A 22978-nucleotide genomic window follows, 5' to 3' on the forward strand; every position below is an offset into this window, starting at 1 on the left:
TGGGGCCAGTGCAAACTGTGAGGTTCTGGTTTTATTGTGGACCCGGGGTGGTATCAGGAGCAGACACTGAAGCAGATTTAAAGGTAAATGTGGAACTTTTAATGAGTGGCTTAACAGACATGGGAATGGCAAAAGAAATAGTCCAGGTATAGCACTAAAGTGCACTTGATAACTGTGGTGGAGTAAGTGGGAGAATGTCCAGAAAGTGACAGGCAGGAACAGTCCAGTATGCAGGTATAATGAGCTGTAACAAAATACAGGCAGAGGTAACGAAGTCCAGTTGGGTGTAAGTGGAGGCAAGGTGCAGGGAAACAGCAGGTTCAGGTTCTCAGGCAGGGGAAAAGGTAAATGGAGGGTGCAGGGTAAGTCTAGCTGACACAGGTGCTAATGGCAATAGGGAAGGTAATTGGAGGAGGCAGGGGAATCCAGCAGGGTTGGAGCAGGTCAGGTGAAGCAGGCTTAGGCAATGGAACCAACAGACAGGTGAAAGCACAGGAACTCTCTCTCTCAGCTCTCACTGAGAAACACGTTGCACTGGCAATGCAAGGGAGCTCTGAACTCCCTTAAATCCCCAGTGCTCCACCGTGACTGATCAGAGAGGAGCATGTGACACAACAGGATAATTCAACTAGGTCACCTGACCAGAGACAAGATGGTGGCACCCATGCCAGAACGGAACGGAAGCACCACCAGGCCTAACCAGACCAGAGTGACAGTATGCCCACACAGAACCACGCACAGCCAATGATCCCCACCAGGCACCAGCGCCACTGCCAGATGCCCCTCGCCATAGCGTCCTCACAGGTATTACCCGTCGACTACCATGCCGAGAAATTCTGGTCGTGACAACAACAAACCTTACACCGGGAGCACTTGTAACTAAAAAGTGCAGCAGGGAATGTCCACTATAAAGATCCAGATCTAGAAATATGAACTTGAAGGAGGACCTTGATTGTAGCAAATAGTTGGGGGGTGCTGAAATAGTCCGCAACGGTACAGTGCAGAACAGAACCAGATTCAGACAATAAAAGACCAAGTGATTCCAGAGAAGTCCAAAGAGACAAGACAATAGGGCTTCATTCCACTAGAGACCATTCCGATTGGAGAAGAGGGCCTTGGGAGGATGTAGGAATCGAGACAGAAATTTCCCATTCTGCCAGCAATTTAGCACCAGCTTCCAAGGAGGAGATAATAAATGTGGAGCCGCCCTTTCGCACCAAAAGCTTTACTGAGAAACTCCATCTGTATTGAATATCGTTATTCCGAAGTGCTTTCGTGAGAGGTTGGAATGTTCTTCGTTTATTAATGGTGTGGACCGAAAAGTCAGGAAATAATTGAAGATTATTAAGGCCTTCCGCATCCTCCATCTCATGTGCAGCCCTCAGTATATCTTCTTTGATATGAAAAAAGTGAAGCTGCAGGAGGACATCTCTGGGAGAACCTGCCGGAGCTGAGCTGGACTTAGGTAGACAGTGGATATGATCGATCAGCAATTCACGAACCTCCACAGAGGGCAATCATTTCTGAAAGATGTTCAAAACAAAGTTCTGGAGGTCGGCGTTAGACACCGATTCCGGGACGTCCTTGATTTTAACATTGTTTCTTCTGGATCTATCCTCCAAATCTGCCAATTTGTCTTTGACAGCAACCAACTCCATTAGGACTGAATTATGAGATGTTAGCAGGTCATTATAAGAGGAAACTAGTTATTGCATCTTAGTCTCCAAGTTGTTCATACTGTCTCCAATACCAGTCACTTCACTGGTGAGTTGTTTAATAGAGACTTGAAAGTCGGAGGTAAGGTCCGTGCGGAATGCCTGAAGCATTTGGTGGAGTGTACTGACTGTAAACGGAGCATCAGTAGAAAGATCAAGGTTGATGTCAGAGGTAGGAGAGGGGGCAACCTTGGTTGTCAGTGGAGATTTCCCAGTAGACATTGAATCAGATGTTTTCTGCAATACAAATATGATTGGAGGTGCAAGAGTGGACAGCTTACTCCGTTTGTTGGGCATAATGGCTTCTACAGATAGTAAATATAAACAGTTGTGAAAAAATTAGGTAAACATGAATTGTGGAGGTCTCATAGCGATGAGTGATGGATATCACTGAAAAAACATGGCAGCGTATGATGCTATTACCCTGCTGGTAGGCAGATGTTGAAAAGCTAAACATTCAGCCACTAGTAGGGGTATAGCAATGAGGTAGATAAGCCATGTAGATTGTGTGGCAGAGTGGTGGAGGCAGAGCAGACTACATGCAGGTGTGCGGTGAATGCAGGGCCCACACCCAAGATGGCACCCGTACCCTCCAGGGAGAAACTTCCACAAACCTGATGGTTAGCAGTCCTAGAGAGGGAGGGAACCAGCTCAGCAGATCGATAGAGAGAAGTGGAGGCCGATTGTGGTATGTACTCTGGCCGAGGGAGCAAAGCGGCGTCCGCGGCAGTGACGTCATGCAAGTCCCCGCCGGAGCTCCAAACTCAAGGACATTCTGGGCGGCAGGTAGGCCATAGAGCGCCAGAGGTCACTGGAGTCTCAGGGGGCACAGAGGGCTAAGCAGGGGGATGGCAGGCACTTTCAGGCAGGAAGGGAGCGAAGAGGTGTCCGTGGCAGTGACTGTGCGCGGGTCTCTGCCGGGGCTCCAAACTCGAGGCCGTGGCTTCTGGGTGGCGGGTAGGCCGTGAAGCACTGGAGGTCATGGAGTGATTTCGCTAAGTATGTCTGATTGTAGATCAAGCCCTACATTCGCTTTGCCAGGATCCAAGGGTCGTCAATCTCTTGAAATCAGATCACTATATTTTGGCGACCATACTTGACCCTAGGTTTAAGTTAAACCTTGTGTATTTCTTTCTGAAGCACATAAATCTGAAGAGATGCAAAGAGCTGTTGGTGAAAAAATTGTCAGCTCAAGCAGCACGTGACACAGCAGCATCTCCTCCTTCAGTTTCTATGGCTGCCAAGAAAAAAACTACATTTTCCTAAGACACCCACTGCTGGTGGTGATGCAGATCAGTCAGCAAAACCTAATGACATCTGGTTGGGTCTGAAAGAACTGCCTACAAATAGTGACATGTCTACCATGACTTTGTCTGATACAGTCACCATTCAGAGAATGGTGGATGATTATTTTAGGGATAGCATCCAAATAGGCATGTCAGACAGTCCGTTTCACTACTGGCAGGAAAAAGAGGCAATTTGGGTCATTTTACACAAACTGGCTTTGCTTTACTTAAGTTGCCCATCCTCCAGTGTGTACTCTGAAAGAGTTTTCAACGCAGCCGGGAACCTTGTCAGTGATCATCGTAGGAGGTTACTTCCCCAAAATGTGGAGAAAATTATGTTCATCAAAATGAATTACAAATTCCATGAGGAAGACCTTTATTTTAAAGAAAATTCTAAACCACCAAGTTGATGAGGTGGGCAAATATGAGCAACAGCACAGAAACAACTTTTTGCCAGGATGTGTGCAATAAAGTGCAAATACGTTTAATACAAAAATTTGTTGTGTATATTGGTCACATGCATACATATTTACATGGTACATACAGTGTGTAAAGCAAGCTGAGGGTGCATGAATCACGCCACCTGTTGTTGACAAATAACTTCCAGTAGGCCCAGCAAACTACACAGATGCTGGGAGTTCTAATTCAGCTGGAGAACTACCGGCTGCTTTCCTCTGATGTAAACAGAAAGTCTTAGTCCCATTATCCCTAACAATCATTTACAGTATGTTCTAGCATCACCTCCACAAGCAAGGCCACCTAATTTTTATTAGATGTATAAAAAATTAAAAAACATCCTCGAGATCAAAGATGTAATTTAGGAACTGAAGAACTTGGGGGTCAATTCAGACGCAGACTCTAAGCTGCGCTTTCTCACAGCCAAAACGGGCCAGGTATGCAAATTCCACGATCGCACTGTCAGGGGTAAGGACACCCTCTATGTCTTAGAGAGTGACATCAGAGCGAACGCACGCCGGTCTAAAGATGCCCACTTTTCTTTCTTAACACACGTCATCTCCAGGAAGTGCATGATTAATCAGAACCATCGAGAGCCATCGGAGCAGCACGCAGTGCTTAAGGTAGACCTTACCCCACTGCAAGCACTGTGGTCACTGTAGACTGAAATACAACCAAGTGTCGTGTACAATGACGCTTCCATGCTAATTATGTTACCACCCACAAATGGCACATTCTGTCACTCAAAGTAGCGTCCAGTCTGTGTACTACGAGCGCACAATTCCTGATCATAGTGACTGGTTCCTGCATGTGCATTTTAACGCATACGCATGTGCAGACGGGCGATTATCAGCCATAGCGTGGATCCGCGGCTTAGCAACCGGGTCTAAATCGGGCCCTTGATCCTAGATTGATCTTCCCTCATAATTTTTTTTAAGAATCAAAACATTAAAATAAAAAAAATTAAAAACAAATCAATCCTTCCATCCTTTCTCTGTCTTCAGTCCATAAACATATTCCAACTCTGTCGGGCCTCTGACCTAGTTAAGGAAAACATTCTTTTTAAAATTCCTAGGAGTCTGTTACAGGAGAAATCTATTATTCACCATTTAGGACTCACAGATACTGGTCATGTTCGTGAATAGTAACCAGATTTACTTGTTTCCATTTAACATATAAGAGACCTAGCCACTCTCACACACTATCAGCTTTTGTATAGAGATTACTTCCCCCAATTCCTGGGTCAGGTTACAGGATCTTATATGTGAGAGTTTGAGCTCAGACTGGACACATGTGTTGAAGACTGCTGAGCAGAGAGGTTGGAACCAGGCCTGTAATCCCATGGACCAATAAGTATCAATATATACATATATATATATATATATATATGTAAACTGTATTTTATGTGGGCAGTTGAAAACAAAAAAACCCCACAACTTTGGTCATCAAGCATACGCATTCACCAACCGTGTTCTTTCACCAGCATTTTTGAAAAACCTTCAACACTGTCGTTCTCATACATACACTTTTCTTACCTCATCCACACCATGACCATGTTTTCTTCAAATTCTCACTTTAGTCAGTGCCTATCTAATCCTTTATTATGCCCCCTGCTCCAACCTCTATCCTTCCCCCCTAGTCTCCTCCACTTCTTCTTCCCCTTCTCTCCCCTCCTCTGTCTGTATTCCTCCCCTCTGCTTCCCTCCTTCTCCTCTCCTGTTACGCCTCTTTCATTCTTTTCTCCACCACAATGGTCCTACTACCCAACCACTAAGCTCAGCAACCACCCTCCTCTCCCTATCACTTCACCACACCTTCATCTTTATCATACTAATCTCCCTCCCTATCCTACAAATGCATCCCACCTCTCTTCTCTATTGATCACTTCCTTCCACTCCTGCTTCCAATATCTCACCCGTGCTACTCCCTTCCTCTGGAAGTCTCTCCCTCTCCCTATCAGACTCTCTACAAATCTTCAAATGGGCTCTCAAGACTCACTACTTCAAAGCCTTCCAGCCCTCATCCTAACCTGCTGCTTACATGCTTCTTCCTGACTGTCTACCCTATCTGTGTCACCCCTGTCTGTCTCCCTCCCCCCTCACGAGCAGGACCCTCTTCCCTTATGTGCTTTTCCTTCCCTCACTCATACAATCATCTACTCAAAACTTTCCACAAGGGCACTTAACACTTGGTAGCTGATGTCCTGCTGCTTTTTTGAGTGTTATGATCACTGCAGCAATGTTTATAAACTATGGGCCTAATTCAGAGGCACACGCTATTTGTGTGCGCTCGCTCTGAATCAGGGCATCCCATTTTTTTAAAATTCTGGCCCCCAGGCTGCTCAAGCAGCTGTGGGTGACCACCCACAGCTTGTGCGAGTGGCCTGGCGATGGTAGCAATTATCATGACCATCGGCATTGTGAGGAGACCCTTGTGGTAGGGTCTTAGCCCTCGCAATGCCAAGTGGACTTCCTGCTTTAATAATGCAGGAAGTCCACTAATGACATCACGAGTGATGTCAGTTGGGCCGCCCACAAACAGCAAGTGTTCCTTCGGGAACGCCTTTGTTTGTACAGCCACCCCCCTCCCCACCTACAAAATGGGGTGCGCTGTCAATCAACATCAACAGCCACCCCATTTTGTTGTGAGCCCCAGAGCGAGTGATTTCTTACTCGCTACGGGGCTTGCACACACGTATTGGGCATGCCGTGCATGTGCATTGGCCCACCATCGACCCGCTTGCGAGCGCAATGCATTCGTGAGCGGGTCTGAATCAGGCCCTATGTTCTTATTTTGTATTGTCTTGTACTGTAAGTAGTTGTTTTTTGAGTTTGCTCATTTGTTAATGTACTTTGTGAGGCACTGCGGAACCCTTGTGGTGCCATATAAATAAAGGATAATAATAATATTATTTTGTAGTTAATTGTAACAGGGTTATGTATGTACTGTGTAATTCTACCTTGATAAACTAATATTATACAGAGAACTCTGTGGATGTTTTATGTTATTTCATGTGGTGGTAGGACTTATATAGAAGGGACTAAGATATATAAAGCAAAGAACAGTATAAGGAAATAATGGGAATATAATGAACCCTTTACAGAGTCGTATAGTTTAATAAACTGCCATCCTGTCTACCACTGCAATGCCACTCTGTGCCATGTTGTAAGCTGAACTGCCACATGTTTGTGCCACGCACTGCTTTTGCTTAGCTTAGTCAGCTAGCTAGCTGGATGCAACCTTTAGGGCCCTAAACTAGATGAAAAAAATCAATATTGTGAGCTGTGAGGTGGTCAAAATTGACTGGAAATTACTGAAAATAAATGTTATTGATGTTAATAATACTGTAGGAACAAAAACAGGCCCAAATTATTTGATTTTAGCTGTTTTTATGAGTTTAAAAAAAAAAAATACAGAACCAAAACCAAAATCAAAACATGCAAGAGGCGGTTTTGGCAAAACCAAATCCATATCCAAAACACAAGGAGATAGAGATCCAAAACCAAAACCAAAACACGGGGGTCGGCACACATCTCTTAGCAGTTCACAAGCATACAGCCATGGCCAAAAGTTTTGAGGATGACACAAGTATTAGTTTTCACAAAGTTTGCTGCTTCAGTGTTTTTAGACCTTTTTGTCAGATGTTACTATGGTATTCTGAAGTAAAATTACAAGCATTTCATAAGTGTCAAAGGTTTTTATTGACAACTAGCTGGAGTACCCGGTGTTACAAGGGATTTTAAGAATGTTTATTTACACATCATCCCCCAACAAACCTGTACTTAGGCAGGTCTCACGAAAAGTGTGACAAACTTCCCCATCAACAGTCCTAAGGTCTTTGAAGGAAGTAGGACCTGTAATGGTTTAAAGCAAACTTCGGAGAAAGAAGCATTCAAAATGTGTCGGATGTACAGTGTAAACACGGCAAAGAGCTTCTATTGCTCTGATACCAGGATGACCATCTACAGCGACTCCCTGTTTTCTGCGCAGAAAAACTTTGGGAGAAGCACTCCATGTGTAATATTTTGGCAGCTCACAGTACAGCAGGGTCCTTGCAAAGTCATCATTTTGACACAGTTGGAAGAAAGAAGTGAATGTTGTTGCGTAATTTGGTATAGTCAGAGAGCTGAGAATGCTGGCAAAGCCTGCTGAAGCTCTCTTTGATAATAAACATTAAGATCATGACAAAACATGACAACACAAAACGCTTGCTCCAAGGCCCTACCCATATACCGTGAGGCCCCACAATGAGTGTACAGCCAAAATTGTGTTTTTTAATTAATTAATAATGAACAGTAATTAATTAAATTTAAAATTGTTTTAGTTGCCTCAGGCGTGTTTTAATACGCTCATATGTAAAATTTCACGATCTTGGCTTGTAAACTGTGGATTTGTATAGAAAGACAGAAGTACATAAGGACAGAAATAGTATAAATAGTAGAGATAAGAAAGTTCTTAAATGTCACCACTGGAGGCAGCAGACAGCAGTACTGAGTGCAAGGCCCCACAATGAGCGTCCAGCAAAAATTGTGTTTTTGAATTAATTAAAAATTAACAGTAATTAATGGTGCATACACAAAGGACGATTAAAATGCTCGATATGAACGATAATGACGTAGATGATATCATTATTGTTCATATTGTGCATTTTTTGGTCCCTTCCAACCCACCAATGACCTGCAATGCGCGGGCACGCATGGGCGATTACGATATCGTCCATCGCCCAGGTAACTATAGGGACCCGCGATCATTGATCGCAGGTCGTTGTCCGTCGTTGGTGGCATGCTGGGTGATCGATATCGATCATCCAGCACACCCGGGAGATCGTTCAGCGACAGGGCCGCCATCAGGGGGGGACAGCCGGGCCTTGAGTCCTGGGCCTGGAGGGAGGAGAGTGAGAGGGGGGCCCAGGTAGCAGCGATGCTTCACCAGCAGCCAGGGATAGATACAATGCTGGTGGCCACAAGCTAACCTGAGATTGTGGAACGGCAGCCAATCAGAAGCGGCCGTAGTGGCCGCACCTGATTGGCTGCTGGTCCACAAGCTGTGATTGGCTCGCAGCCTGGGGCTATATTGGAAATACCTTGCAGCATTTTATATCAATTCTCCCTGCCATACCTGGACCTTGGCTGCCGGTGCAGCACCGCTGGCACCCGGGCCCCCATCTCCCGCCATATTGAAAAGCATTGCTTGTACCTGGCTGGCTCCACCAGCGCAGCCAGCTGAACAAGCCACTAAACAAGGTAATCCCTAACCTTCACATGTGCTCCCCACCCCTGTTTCACTCAGACTTCCCTGCTTTATGCCCCCCTTGTCCAGTCAGACTTCCCTGCTTTATGCCTCTCCCCTGTTACAGCCTTATCTGCCCTGTGCCCTCCCCCCCAGTCCAGCCAGCCAGACTTCCCTTCAGCCTCCAGTCTAGCCAGTCTTCCCTGCCCATCCCCCTAATACAGCCAGCCTACCCTGCCCCACTCCTAGTCCAGCCAGCCTTCCCTGTCCCCTCCCCCTCGTCCAGCCTGCTTGCCCTGCCCTGCGTCCTACACTTCCCCTTCCTTCTGGCTTCTTGATGTGGATCCGGCTTTTTCAGTGGATTTTATGTGGGTCTGGTGTGTGTGTATATATATAAAAAAAATAAAATAAAATATATATATATATATATTAGATCGATGTTGATTTCCATACATATATATATATATATATTTTTTTTTTAAAATATATTATATATATATATATATATATAATGATTCTGGTTTTGTGTGTGTGAATTTACAGCAATTTTTAAACTGGTTTGCACACCAATTGATGTTCCACCCCTCCGCTGTAGCTCCGCCCACCTCTGTCCCATCTCCCAGGGGGGCCCTGCCTATTTTGTCAGTACTGGGCCCCACAATTTCTGATGGCAGCCCTGTTCAGCGATATCGTTTTCGCTGTTTGTCGTCCCGTGTGTATGAACCATAAGTCAATATTTGCAGTGTTGACCCTTCTTTTTCAAGACCTCTGCAATTCACCCTGTCCTGCTGTAAATTAACTTCTGGGCCGCCCCTTCTTGCCTAATCAATGCTTAGAGTTTGTCAGAATTTGTGGGGTTTTGTTTTCAACCCACCTCTTGAAGATTGAACACAAGTTCTCAATGGGATTAAGGTCTGGGGAGTTTCCTGGCCATGGACACAAAATTTTGATGTTTTGTTCCCTGAGCCACTTAGTTATCACTTTGGCCTTATGGCAAGGTGTTCCATCATGCTGGAAAAGGCATTGTTCATCACCAAACTGTTCTTGGATGGTTGGGAGAGGTTGCTCTTGGAGGATGTTTTGGTACCATTCTTTATTCATGGCTGTGTTCTTAGGAAAAATTGTGAGTGAGCCCACTCCTTTGGCTGAGTAGCAACCCCACACATGAATGGTCTCAGGATGCTTTACTGTTGGCATGACACAGGACTGATGGTAGCGCTCACCATTCTTTCTCCGGACAAGCATTTTTCCAGATGCCCCAAACAATCTGAATGGGGATTCATCAGAAAAAATAACTTTAACCCAGTCCTCAACAGTCCAATTCCAGTACCTTTTGCAAAATATCAGTCTGACCCAGATGTTTTTCCTGGAGAGAAGTGGCTTCTTTGCTGCCCTTCTTGACACCAGGCCATCCTCCAAAAGTCTTCGCCTCACTGTGCATAAAGATGCACTCACACATGCCTGCTGCCATTCCTGGGCAAGCTCTGCACTGGTGGTGCCCCGATCCTACAGCTGAATCAACTTTAGCAGATGGTCCTGGCGCTTGCTGGACATTATTGGGCACCCTGAAGCCTTCTTCACAACTATTAAACACCTTTCCTTGAAGTTCTTGATAATCTTATAAATGGTTGATTTAGGTGCAATCTTACTAGCAGCAATATCCTAGCCTGTGAAGCCCTTTTTGTGCAAAGCAATGATGACTGCACGTGTTTCCTTGCAGGTAACCATGGTTATCAGAGGAAGAACAATGATTTCAAGCTCCACCCTCCTTTTAAAGCTTCCAGTCTGTTATTCTAACTCAGTCTGCATGACAGAGTGATCTCCAGCCTTGTCCTCATTAACACCCTCACCTGTATGAGAGAATCACTGACATGATGTCAGCTGGTCCTTTTGTGGCATGGCTAAAATGCAGTGGAAATGTTGTTTTTGGGATTAAATTCTTTGTCATGGACCAATTAATTGCGATTCATCTGATCACTCTTCATGACATTCTGGAGTATATGCAAATTGCCATCATAAAAACTGAAGCAGCAGACTTTGCAAAAACCAATACTTGTATCATTCTCAAAACTTTTGGCCATAGCTGTATGTACTTAGCAGTTCACAATAATATCTGCTTGGTATATCACAATAATATCTACATAGCAGTTCATAATCATATCTACTAAGCAGGGCTGTAGACATCTGCAGCTGCAATGGGGTCATCGGTGATACTTCGCAACTGTGGGGTATCACACCTGCAGCTCCATTACACTGTAAATCCCATGACCATACTTGCATACTTTGGCAAGTACCTCTCCTGAAGGTCTGTGGAGAGGGAGGTCTAGGTGTGCAGGATGGAGACAGGATGCTGTCAAATATATCATTGCGTCCCTGCCCTGTGACGTTTTGTAACAATTCCCAGCTTTCCAAAGAGTCATCATACCCTTTGCTCCTTGCAAATTGCAATAATGTGCTTCTTGCTCCCACCCACTTCACCCAGGAACCCATTGAAAATGCTGACTGTAATTCCTAGTTAGGCCCCTGTGTACTGCCATCTATATATAGCCTGAGAATGTAGCAAGTTTACTAAAAGTGGGCCAAGGTGGGCCACACAGAGAAGTGATAGGCAGAAACTGTTGGAAAGAGAGTGCTTTGTATGCTGTTCTCTCTTCGGTCTGGGCACTAAGACCTAGAGCCGCCGGAGGCACGACCTCCCAAGTGCTCTACTGTGCATTTGCAGTTACAGTTCTCCATGCGTTCTTCTCCTTTTGGTGTCCCAGTAGTACGGATGTGCCCCTGAGTGTCTCCAACAACGGAGACTGTATACCACAGGCCAGAGACCCCAAACACCACTGTGTCACCACCAGCAGAAATAGAGGAAATGACTGTGTGAATCTTTATTTAGAGACTCTTAGCCAAATTATGTCTACCAAATGTAAAGCTAGCTTCAAAGGATGACAGGGATTCTATATAAATTAGGCATCCAATTATACTTGAAAGTGGACTTAATATATAAATGTAATATCATTTTTGTTGCTACAGCAAATCTCAGACATAAGTATACACCCATAATTTATAGTCTGTTTACAAGACAGTAGACCATGTCAATTTTTCGAAAGAAGGACTACCATTATAAACAATCTCATATTCATGTGACTTTGACTAACCTTTTCCATGCACTGCTCAGAAACAATATATTTTGTATACTGAAATGGAAAAAATTTCCTTAGAAATGAATGTTCAGGACATCTTTCCAGTGAAGCATCAGCAGAGACGCTGGGACAAGGCTGTGGTCTGGAAATAATTCTTCTTTTAGTGCCATCATATTGCTTTTTTTTTTCCTCCAATGAAATAGACTGACTTAGATAAGGCACCGAGGTACGTGAGCAGGGGGGTAATGCAACTGGAGTGGTATTAATTTGTCTTTAAGGTCTACCAGCCACATAGCCTCTTTCTGATCACTATGCAACATACACTTATCTGCCTTGTTGCAATTAATTTCTTGATGTGTAGAAGAAAAAACTAAAGACAACATTATTGCTTTAAAAGGTGCAGGAGAAAAAAAGCCTCGGGCCAAGCAAGACTCACTAAATTCTCATTTCCCATCTTGTTGGAGGAATCCTATAATGAGTTCTAGTTCTCTCTGTAGGATCCCATAATTGATAATATAATAAGTACTGCATGTATATTTTCATTAAGCATATTCTGGTGCACAGTCGTGTTTGGAGACGATTGACAGGTGTGTAGGAGACGCCTCTGTGGGAAATGGGAGTCAATGAACCTGAAAATTGCAATGTTTTTCTGCCTAAATTTAAAGAACCCGATGAGCACGTCTCATTGTTATACAACAATAAATATATCAATACAATAGCTGCCAATAGACTTTGTCGGCTGCTCTTTTCACTGGCAAATGTAAAAGTGAAAACTCTTATTATATCCACTTCAAAGTATACAGATTATGTGCAACATGCAGACCAAATACCTTTATAATAACTGAAAGTTACTGTAAAGCAGCTTTAGCATCATTGCACCTTGAAGATCCATGTGCAGAGGTGGAAAAAAATCAGAAGTGCCACACTCTGAGGGATAATTTTACTAAGATTCGTCTTTGTCCCGATTTGTCCCGTTTTTAATCATGACTAGGATCAATCAAAATGGCAGTTTTTTCACTTAAAAAATCGGGAGTTTACCAAGCACCCGGTTTTGCCATGATCGAGTTGTTTGATGGTGCATTTGATCAATCCTGTCAATGTTGAAGTCCCGAGTTCCCTGCCCGACTATCCCTCCCGAACAAGCAGCCTGCACATATCAGTGAAATATGTGCAGGCTGCTTATCTTTTTTTGTCCTATTAAGGGTTAATTTTTTGAAAAAAATTATGTGGGGTCCCCCACCAAAAACATAACCAGCTCTGGACTGGTCAGCCAGTCCTGGTTTCAAATATAGGGGGGAAAAATGCGTTGTGGTCCCCCTATATTTAAAACCAGCACCAGACCCAAACCGACCAGGGTGTAATGCCACAGCCAAGGGACCCTATCACCAGGTCTCCAGGGCCAAAGCATTAATACCCCAAGCCGGTCAGTCCAAGCCAGGAATCTCAGGGGAGTGAGGGACCCCCCAAGAAGGCTTTAACCCTTAAAACAATGTTTTCAATATTAAACATACACAAATCACACTGATAAATGTATGTTTGACGGAAACTCGCAGCTCAGGTGTTGATGTGTTTACAACTTCTATTATTTAGTCCCTGATTTGGCAGCAAAAATGGCCGAATAGTGCAAAACGATTAATGGTAAATTCCTGATTTATGCTGAAGTGAATGAAAACTACTTCCGATTTCAGTCAATGGTGTATTCATTTACAGTTAAAAAAAAGTAAGAATTTGCGGTATTAACATGCCCAATTTCATCCCCAAAAGATTAAAAAATCACCCAAGCGGATCGATGTTGGCCCAGTGCACATGCGCACGACGGAGGCGGCTCCGTCGTGCGCATGCGCGAGACCCGGATAGTGACGGGCAAACCGTCACTCCGGGTCTCGCTACAAAGGGGGCGTGCTGTCAATGTTGAGTGACAGCACGCCCCCTTTGGTGGGCATGCTGGGGGCGTGGCTGGCCAGACGGAGGCATTCCCATGGGAACGCCTACCGTCTGGGGCCGGCCCCACTGAATTTTCACAAGTGATGTCAGTGGGAGTGCTTTCAGCTCTGATAGAGCCAAAAGCACTCTAGGGCTTGCGGCAACGAGACCCTACCACAAGGGTCTCATCGCAAGCTCGATGGCCGCAATGGTCTTGACCATCGTTTTATAAGTACTGACAGATTGTTAGCAAGTTCATATAAATCCAAGAGACTAAGGGTGATATCCAATTAGCCCTGAACATTGTTCGGGCACTAATGGATCCCCTAGGGATATCCAATTAGCCCTGAAGTTTGGCTCGATGATGGCACTTATCAGGGATTTATCTTGGGACCTCATGTGTCCCGAGAAATTATCCCTGAAAACTGTAGTTTTTTTCGCCAGCGCAATGGGGAAAACACATAGGTCCTTGAAGTTATCTTATTTGTTCGCCAAAACAAATAGAATAGGGTGTAAAGAAATATTGGCGAAAAATGGGGATTTTTGTAAAAAATCCCTATTTTTGCCCCCCCAAAATATTGGGGCTAATTGGAAACTGCTCTAAGGGGTATATGTACTAAGCATCGGTTAGCAGTGGCGTAACTAGGGTATTTGGAGCCCAGGGCAAGTTCAAAATGTAGGTCCCCCCAAAAAGTAGGTGCGCACGCTGAAAAAGTGAGCATAGCCACATGCTACAAGAGGTGTGGCCACTGGGAAATGGGGGCCTGACAACATGACACCACCGTTTCTCGTCTCTCTGGGAATATTCCTTTCCATTCCATATGCACCATAATGCCCCAAGTAGTAGTGCCCCTCTTGCAATGACCACTGTAATAGTGCCCCCAATGCAAAGTGCCCAGTAGCAGTGCCCCTTATGCAGTGTCCCCTGTAGTAGTGCCCCTATACAGTGCCCCCAGTAGTGCCCCTTATACAGTGCCCCCAGTAATGCTCCCGTATACAGTGCCCCCAGTAGTGCCACGTATACAGTGCCCCCAGTAGTACCACTTATACAGTGCCCCCAGTAATGCCCATTATACAGTGCCGCTAGTAGTTGTCCCCCTATGCAGTGTCCCCAGTAGTGGTCCCCGTATGCAGTGCTCCAAGTAGTGCCACTTATACAGTGCCCCCAGTAGTACAACTTATACAGTGCCCCCAGTAATGTCCCTTATACAGTGCCACTAGTAGTGGTTCCTCTATGCAGTGCCCCCAGTATTGATCGTCCCCTATGCAGTGCTCCCAGTAATGTCCCTTATACAGTGACCCCAGTAGTGGTCCCCCTATGCAGTGCCCCCAGTAGTGGTTCCCTCATATGCAGTGCTCCCAGTAGTGCCCCTTATACAGTGGACCCTAGCAGTGTTCACCCTTATACAGTGCTCCCAGTAGTTCCCCTTATGCAGTGCCCCCAGTAGTGGTCTCGCCTATGCAGTGCCCCCAGTAGTGGTCCCTCCTATGCAGTTCTCCCAGTAGTGCCCCTTATACAGTGCCCCCAGTAGTGGTCGCCCTTATGCAGCGCTCCCAGTAGTGGTCCCCCCTATGCAGTGCCGCTTATACAGTGCCCCAGTAGTAGCTGCCCTTATGCAGTGCTCCCAGTAGTGCCCCTTATAGTGGTCCAACCTATGCAGTGCCCCTTATACAGTGCCCCCAGTAGTGGTCTCCCTTATGCAGTGCTCCCAGTAGTGCCCCTTATACAGTGCCCCTAGTAGTGGTCCCCCCTATGTAGTGCCCCTTATACAGTGCCCCAGTAGTAGGCCCCCCTATGCAGTGCCACCAGTAGTGGTCCCCCCTATGCAGTACCCCTTATATAGTATCCCCAATAGTAATCCTCCCTTTGCATTGCCCCCAGTAGTGCCCCTTATATAGTGCCCCCTGTCCCCCTATGCAGAGCCCCTTATATAGTGCCCCAGGAGTAGCCCCCTGTATGCAGTACCCCCAGTAATGGTCCCCCCTATGCAGTGCCTCCAGTATTGCCTCTTATATACTGCTCCCAGTAGTAGTCCCCCTATGCAGTCCCCCTTATATAGAGCCCCCAGTAGTGGTCCCCCCTATGCAGTGCCCCTTATATAATGCCCCCAGTAGTAGTCCCCCCTATAAAGTGCCCCCAGTAGTGGTCTCCCCTATGCAGTGCCCCCAGAAGTGCCCCTTATATATAGTGTCCCCAGTAGTAGTCCCACTCTATGCAGTGTCTCCAGTAGTGGTCCCCCAGATGCAGTTCCCCCAGTAGTGCCTCTCATATAGTGCCCCCACTAGTAGTTCCCCAAGCAGTGCCAGACAAAGACAAACACATAAACCCCCCCCCCCAAAAACACTTACCTGAATCCCCGCTCCTGTTCCTGCGCCCGTCGCCATCCGCTCCTCCGTCCTCCCGGGCTAGCCCGCTCTGCATTATGGGAGAGACATCATGACATCTCTCCCATCACCAACTGTGGGAGCCGAAAGATTTAGCCCAGCTCCTGCAGTATGTGCAGCGCAGCAGTCAATGAGAGTCTGTCTGACTCTCATTGGCTGCCCAAACAAACACACTGCTGCCGGGTAGTACGAGTGAACTAGCCGGCAGCTGTGTTTGTTACTGTGTAGTGGGGACTGCACTGTGGGCCTGATTCAGAGCCGGACGCTCTGACAAGAGCACTCGCTCTGAATCAGTAAATGCTTGTGAGGTGTGTTGTGACCTGTAGTTGGAAGGTTTATGTACTAAGCCTTGGAAAGAGATAAAGTGGACAAAGATAAAGTACCAACCACTCAGCTCCTACCTGTCATTTTTCAAACACAACCTGTAAAGTAGGAGCTGATTGGTTGGTACTTTATCACAATTTTTTTTACAATTGCCATATATAAATACGCTTCCAATACACTAGGAATGTTCCCGTGTTTTGGTTTTGGATCTGTATCGCCTCGTGTTTTGGATCTGGATTTGGTTTTGCAAAAACCGCCCCTTGCGTGTTTTGGTTTTGGATCTGTATGTTTTCTTAAAAAATCATCAAAACAGCTAATATTACAGCATTTGGTTTTTTTTTGTTCCTACAGTATTATTAATCTCAATAACATTAATTTCCACTCATTTCCAGTCAATATTGACCACCTTACAGCTCACAATATTGTTTTCATCTGGTTTAGGCCCAAAATTTGCACTAAGCTATCCAACTGACTAAGCTAAGCAGCAGCAGTGGGCAACACAAACACATGGCAGTTTAACTTCCAACATGGCACATAAGGAAACATATGTTTTCATTAATCTATTGGCCTGCAGAAGATGGAGTATGTATGTAGTTGATGGCAGGGACAGGAAGGGTTGATAGGTAGTAAATTTGATTACATTTTTTGATTCCAATGCAAATTTATGAGGGAGGAGGGGAGAGCATGGGTAAAACAATATGGCCCTCATTCAGAGCCGTACGCTCTGAGCAGAGCGCACGCTCTGAATGAGGGCCGGGCTCCATTTTCATGGAGCGTCCTCCTGGACGCTCGTATAGCTGTGGGTCACCACCCACAGGCTATACGAGCGTGCTTTGTGATGGCCGCGATGGTCGAGACCATCGCGACCATCGAAATTGCGAGCCGGAGCCTGCGGTTGAGTTTCTCAACCGCAAGCTCCGGAGTGATTTTGGCTCTATCAGAGCCAAAATCACTCCCACTGACATCACTAGTGATGTCAGTGGGCCGGCTTCTGACGGGAGGCGTTCCCGTGGGAACGCCCCCGTCAGGGAGGCACGCCCCCGGCACGCCCACCAAAGGGGGCATGCTGTCAATCAACATTGACAGCACGCCCCCTTTGATCGGACACAACGAGCGAAGGACTTTCCTTCGCTCGTCGCGTCTGGCGCATGCACACGACGGAGCTCCCTCCGTCGTGCGCATGCTCAGTGCATAACATCGACCCACTTGCGAGCGGACAGCCGCTCGCGAGTGGGTCTGAATCAGGCCCTATGTCCCATGTTTTGCCCACAAAATCAACTTGGTGGTTCAGGACATTTTTTTAAATTATAAGGGCATGTCTGTGGCTATGTCTGTGTCCATAAACATTTCTGGACATTTGTGGCATTCAGCAACCGCATGTCAAAGATTGCAGCAGCTGTGGCAGTTCAACTTCCAACATGGCACATCAGGAAACAAGTGTTTTTATTATTCAAGAGGCCTGAGGGAGTTGGAGTTTGAGTGTAGTTGAAGACAGGGAAAGGAAGATTTGATTAGTAGAAAATTTCATTTAATTTTTTGATTCTGAAGCAAATTTATGAGGGAGGAGGGGAGGGGAGGAGGGGAGGCATTTACAAAAAATATTTAAATTATTCACATCAGTCCTTGCCCCAGAAGAATCCTTGAGCGCTATGTCTGCTGCTGGGAGTGGATTTTCATCCCAGAAGGGGACCAGAAAGATTACTAGTAGTATTTTAAAAAACAATTGACTGTAAAAAAATACTTTGCAAGGTGGAGCAAATATGACAGCAGTCACCCAGTTACACAGCGGATCACAGACGCCATAACATCTATGCTGGTATTAGATGTGCCTCCAATAACGGCCAATAATGCAGTACCAAATCCCACCAAGATTCCAATTCACTAGAAAAGCAATTCCCAACCTGTACAGGGACATTAAAAAAACTTAATTAGTGGCTTCCAAAATGCTGTTGTACCCACTGTCCACTTAACCACAGATATGTGGAAATGCTGAACAGACTAAATGCAAGATTTAAGATTTAAGAGTTAAGTCATATGTTGTGTCTTTCTTCCCAACAGACACAGATCTGAAGAGATGCAAAGCGCTGTTGGTAAGCAAATTGTCAGCTCAAGTGGCACGTGATGCAGAGATGGCTTCTCCATCAGTTCTCCAGCAAGTGCATCTGCCGAGAAAAACTAAACTTTCCCAAAACACCCACTGGTGATGCTGATGAGTCAACACAACCAAGTTTTGACATCTGGTCGGGTCTAAAGGAATTGCCTACAATTAATAAGACCTCTTCCATGACTCCATCTGATACGGTCACCATTCAAAGAATGATTGAGGACTGTATTAAATTTTTTAATGATAGCGTCCAATGGCAAATAGGCATATCAGACAGTCTGGTTGTCTGTACTGTAGGCTCAGTGTGTAGCTCTGTGTTTTGCGAGACCCGGTGACTTCCAGCAATATGCCAGCATCTGTAGCAAGTGTTAAAGGTAATGTCCATGCCAGAGCTTGCTCACAATAGCACGTGGGGAGGAGGCGCTGTTGCTGGCGCAAACCATCTCTGTCTTCACTCTCAGCCTCAGGGATGTGCTGTCTCCAATAATATCATTCACGGTGATTAGAGCACAGATGGAAGGCAGATAATAGAGAAAGATTAGCACTTAAAAGCCTTCCAATGATCCTCTTATTATGATTAAACCAGCAGATAAAGGGGGAGGAGCTGTAGTACAAGATACCGTAGTTTATGTTCAAGAGGCCCACAGACAGTTATCAGATACCCAATTTAGCAAAGTTCTTGATAGAGATCCTACCTCTAGTTATCAGAAGGAGCTTAAAAACATATTAATGATTGCAACTGCAGATGGTGTGTTGACCAAAGAAGAATTACATTTCCTGTACCCCCTCCACCCCATCACTCCTGTATATTATCACCTTTCTAAGATTCACAAGACACTTCTCAATCCACCAGGGCGCCCTATTATTTCTGGGATAGGGGTCTCACATCTAATCTTTCTTATTTCACAGATGTCTCTGAGACATCTGTGATACTACACAGTTTATCAATTTGATGGATGGTTTCAAATGGAAACCTAGTTATTTACTGGTCACCTGTGATGTTCAATCATTGTATACCAACATTCCTCACACTAAAGGAATAGAGACAGTAGACATGTTTTTACAGAAGGATGGTGGGATCTCTGAGAGACAGCGGCTGTTTATTTTTTCCTCTATCACGTTCATTCTCACTCAGTTACTTTTTATTTGATCACGTGCACTACCTACAGGTCCTCAGTACTGCGATGGGGACTAGATTTGCACCGAGTTTGTGAATTTATATATGGGCCCCCTGGAACAACAACTCATACGGCCCATATGGTACGAATCTAGTCCTCTATTGTCGCTATATCAATGACCTGTTCTTTATTTGGGATGAAGATGATTTATAAGTTTCTCACTTCATTAGTTATTTAAATTCCAACATGTTTGGGTTGTCTTTCACTTGCACTCACGACCCTACTCACAATAATGCTTTAGATATTTTAGTCGAGGTGGTACAGGATATTATCTGCACGTCTTCCTATAAAAAACAGGTAGATGTATGCAGCTATATACCATATTCCAGCAACAACGAGAAAAAGTGGCTGGACAACGTTCCCAAAAGACAACTGCACCGCATCCGTAGAAACTGCTCTTCTGTTACAGTTTTCAGTACAAAGAGGAGAGAAAGCAGACCCTTTTTTATGGGGCACTCTTATTGATTTGTATGATTCAGCTAAAATATAACCTTTATTAATGTATTAGTTAAAATGAATGAGTCAAAAAATGATTTAGACAAACTATGTTAATAATTATGCTCGGGGTATACATAGCAACATTTTTTTGTTCAAAAAACATCAGATCTGAAAATATCACTTGACATGAGTTTAGTTTCTCTCATAAATAATGTGGCTACCCAATTCTGCCACTCCTACTAATCATCAAATATAGAGGTAGGACATGCAAGCAACAGCGAATTTTGAGTTCCACATAAATGCACTCACATGTAATAAATTGCGTATTAATTACAAAATAAAAAAACTCAAAAGAAAAAACCTTTAGTGCAAAACCCTTTAGTTCAGCACTATAGGCCGACAGAGCAGGTCTGATTTATATCATATCACAAAACCATGTAATGGACACATAGTTCCAACCCGGTTTATCATTAAATATACCGTGTGACTTTTTATACTTGTGACATGTATCAATTTTGGTGGTAACTGAGTAACTAGTGTTCCCAGTATATTATCATAGGATTATATCCTGCTTATAGTAACGCAATTACCACATCCATATATCTATTATAAACATGAGCTGCGGTGTTAGATCTCTGAGTACCGGTATCATATGTATCAGTTTATACAGAGAAAGCATGTGTTTGTGCGTCAGTGTTAAATCCTCCTACTACTGCCCGTATACCAATTGCCACAATATTATTAGCAAATGAATAAAGGGAAAAGGAAATAACAATCTCCACTCTCATGACATCTATTCTAATCTCAGCATGCCCGTAGATATAAACATAATGTCAGAATATAACACATCAAACCACACATGCTAATGAGTGCTCTAATTGAGATAGGACTCTCAGAGCTCTCGGTTCCTGTATCACATGAAATTAATGCTCGTTTAGTGGGTGTAGGTATTGGAACAAATGCATATCACCATCTAATAAGTCACAGTGTCTGCATAGCTGGTTCCCGTGTCGGCTGGTCCCGGCTAAGGTAAATGGAAGACGATCGTTTCGCCTGAGCAGCTTGCTCACTTCCTCACAGTTTTCAGTACACGAGCCCTAGATACGATTAAAGAATTTAAAAGTAAGGATTATCCACAAGCTATTCTTGATGAAGCATTGGAATATGCATCTGCTTTAGATAGGTCAGCAACACTAGTTGGTAAAAATAAGTATAAAAAAGATTGTACAGGTAATAATCCTCATAAAGATGATGGGAGCATTACTAGTAGTGAGAGTTTGGGCATGTCTCGACCATTTACATCCAAATACAATGTGGAAGCCAACAGAATTGTTGGCATTGTAAAAAAGAATTATAAATTACTCATGACTGACCCTATTTCATGTAATACTCTGGATGAGAAACCTCTAGTCATCTTTAAAAGAGCCCGAAACCTCAAAAATATACTTGGTCCCAGTTTCTTTGTGAATTCTGTTGTTCAATCTAAAGCATCCTCCCAGAAAAACGTTAACAGGGATGGAAGTGTTGGTTTTTATGGATGCAGTCATAACAAATGCACCACATGTTGCCATGTGGTGAATAAAACTAAGGGCCTGATTCAGAGCCGTTCGCTATTTGCGGTCGTTCGTTCAAAAACAAGGGGTGGCTATTCAAATGATCCGTTCGCAAATTGCAGTCTGTTCACACCTCTAAGTCTGAACGAGCGAGCAAAACATACGTTCGTTTATTTGATAAAAACGCCCCCTGGCTGCTCGCACCATACGTCATGTCCGCTATTTATTAGATTAATCGAGTACATCGTACAGCATATGAACTGCTCGCTATTCTTGTGGTTGGTTTTTTCAACCGCTATTTTGCGAGCAGTTCTGAGTTAAAAAAAAACAAGTGACGTGGTCAATGACGCTGCTGTATTAATTATGCACTCCCTTAAAACGCCCGTTTTGACCTTTAAGCACGCCTGCGTTCGAATTCCACTCCCCTGTTTTCAAGCACCTTCCCCTGTTACCACCCACATACGCCTCATTCTGTCACTCAAAATAGCAGGCACTCGCTATATAGCGTACAAATGATTTTCGGCCGCACTGACTGGTTAGCGCATGCGTGCTAAAAACCGTACGCATGCGCAGATGTGCAAACATCGCTCGGAACGAGCGTACTGCCGCTAGCGAGCGGCTCTGAATGAGGGCCTAAGTCTGTACTTTCATCTCAATCTAAAAAAGATTTTAAGATTAAATAATTTATTAATTGTAACTCTTGTTTTGTGATCTACTTACTATACTGCTCTTGCCATATGTACTATATAGGGCGCATCATACGCAGTTTGAAGTGTAGATTTATGGAACACAGAAGGAATATCCTTAATAAATGTGTTAATCACAGTGTTCTTCGCACACCATTTCTTAGAACACCATGAAGGGAACCCGTCTAGCCTTAGGGTTCTTGGAATTGAACACATTTCAGCTACCAGCAGAGGGGGGGACAGATTTAGAACCCTGTTCCGGCAAGAAGCAGCATGGATACTGAAATTGCAATCACTCAAACCACAAGGACTGAATGAAACAATAGATCTGGAGTTCATCTAATGATAACAGATTGTATCTGTTAGTTAGATCCATATATGCCTTGTTTCTATTTGATAGAACTCGTGATATATGGTGAGTATATAAATAGTGTGCCTTTTGCTGCACCATCTCTGCCATATTTTCCATTGATTTTCCCCTCTCTTTTCCTTTCTCTTCATTTTTGATCTTTCTTGCCCATGATCAGCATGTAGATCTGATTCTTCACCTACTCGCTACCTTGAATG

This window comes from Taudactylus pleione, unplaced genomic scaffold (genome assembly GCF_031769625.1).
Source record: "Taudactylus pleione unplaced genomic scaffold, aTauple2 ptg000707l, whole genome shotgun sequence".
NCBI lineage: Eukaryota > Metazoa > Chordata > Amphibia > Anura > Myobatrachidae > Taudactylus > Taudactylus pleione.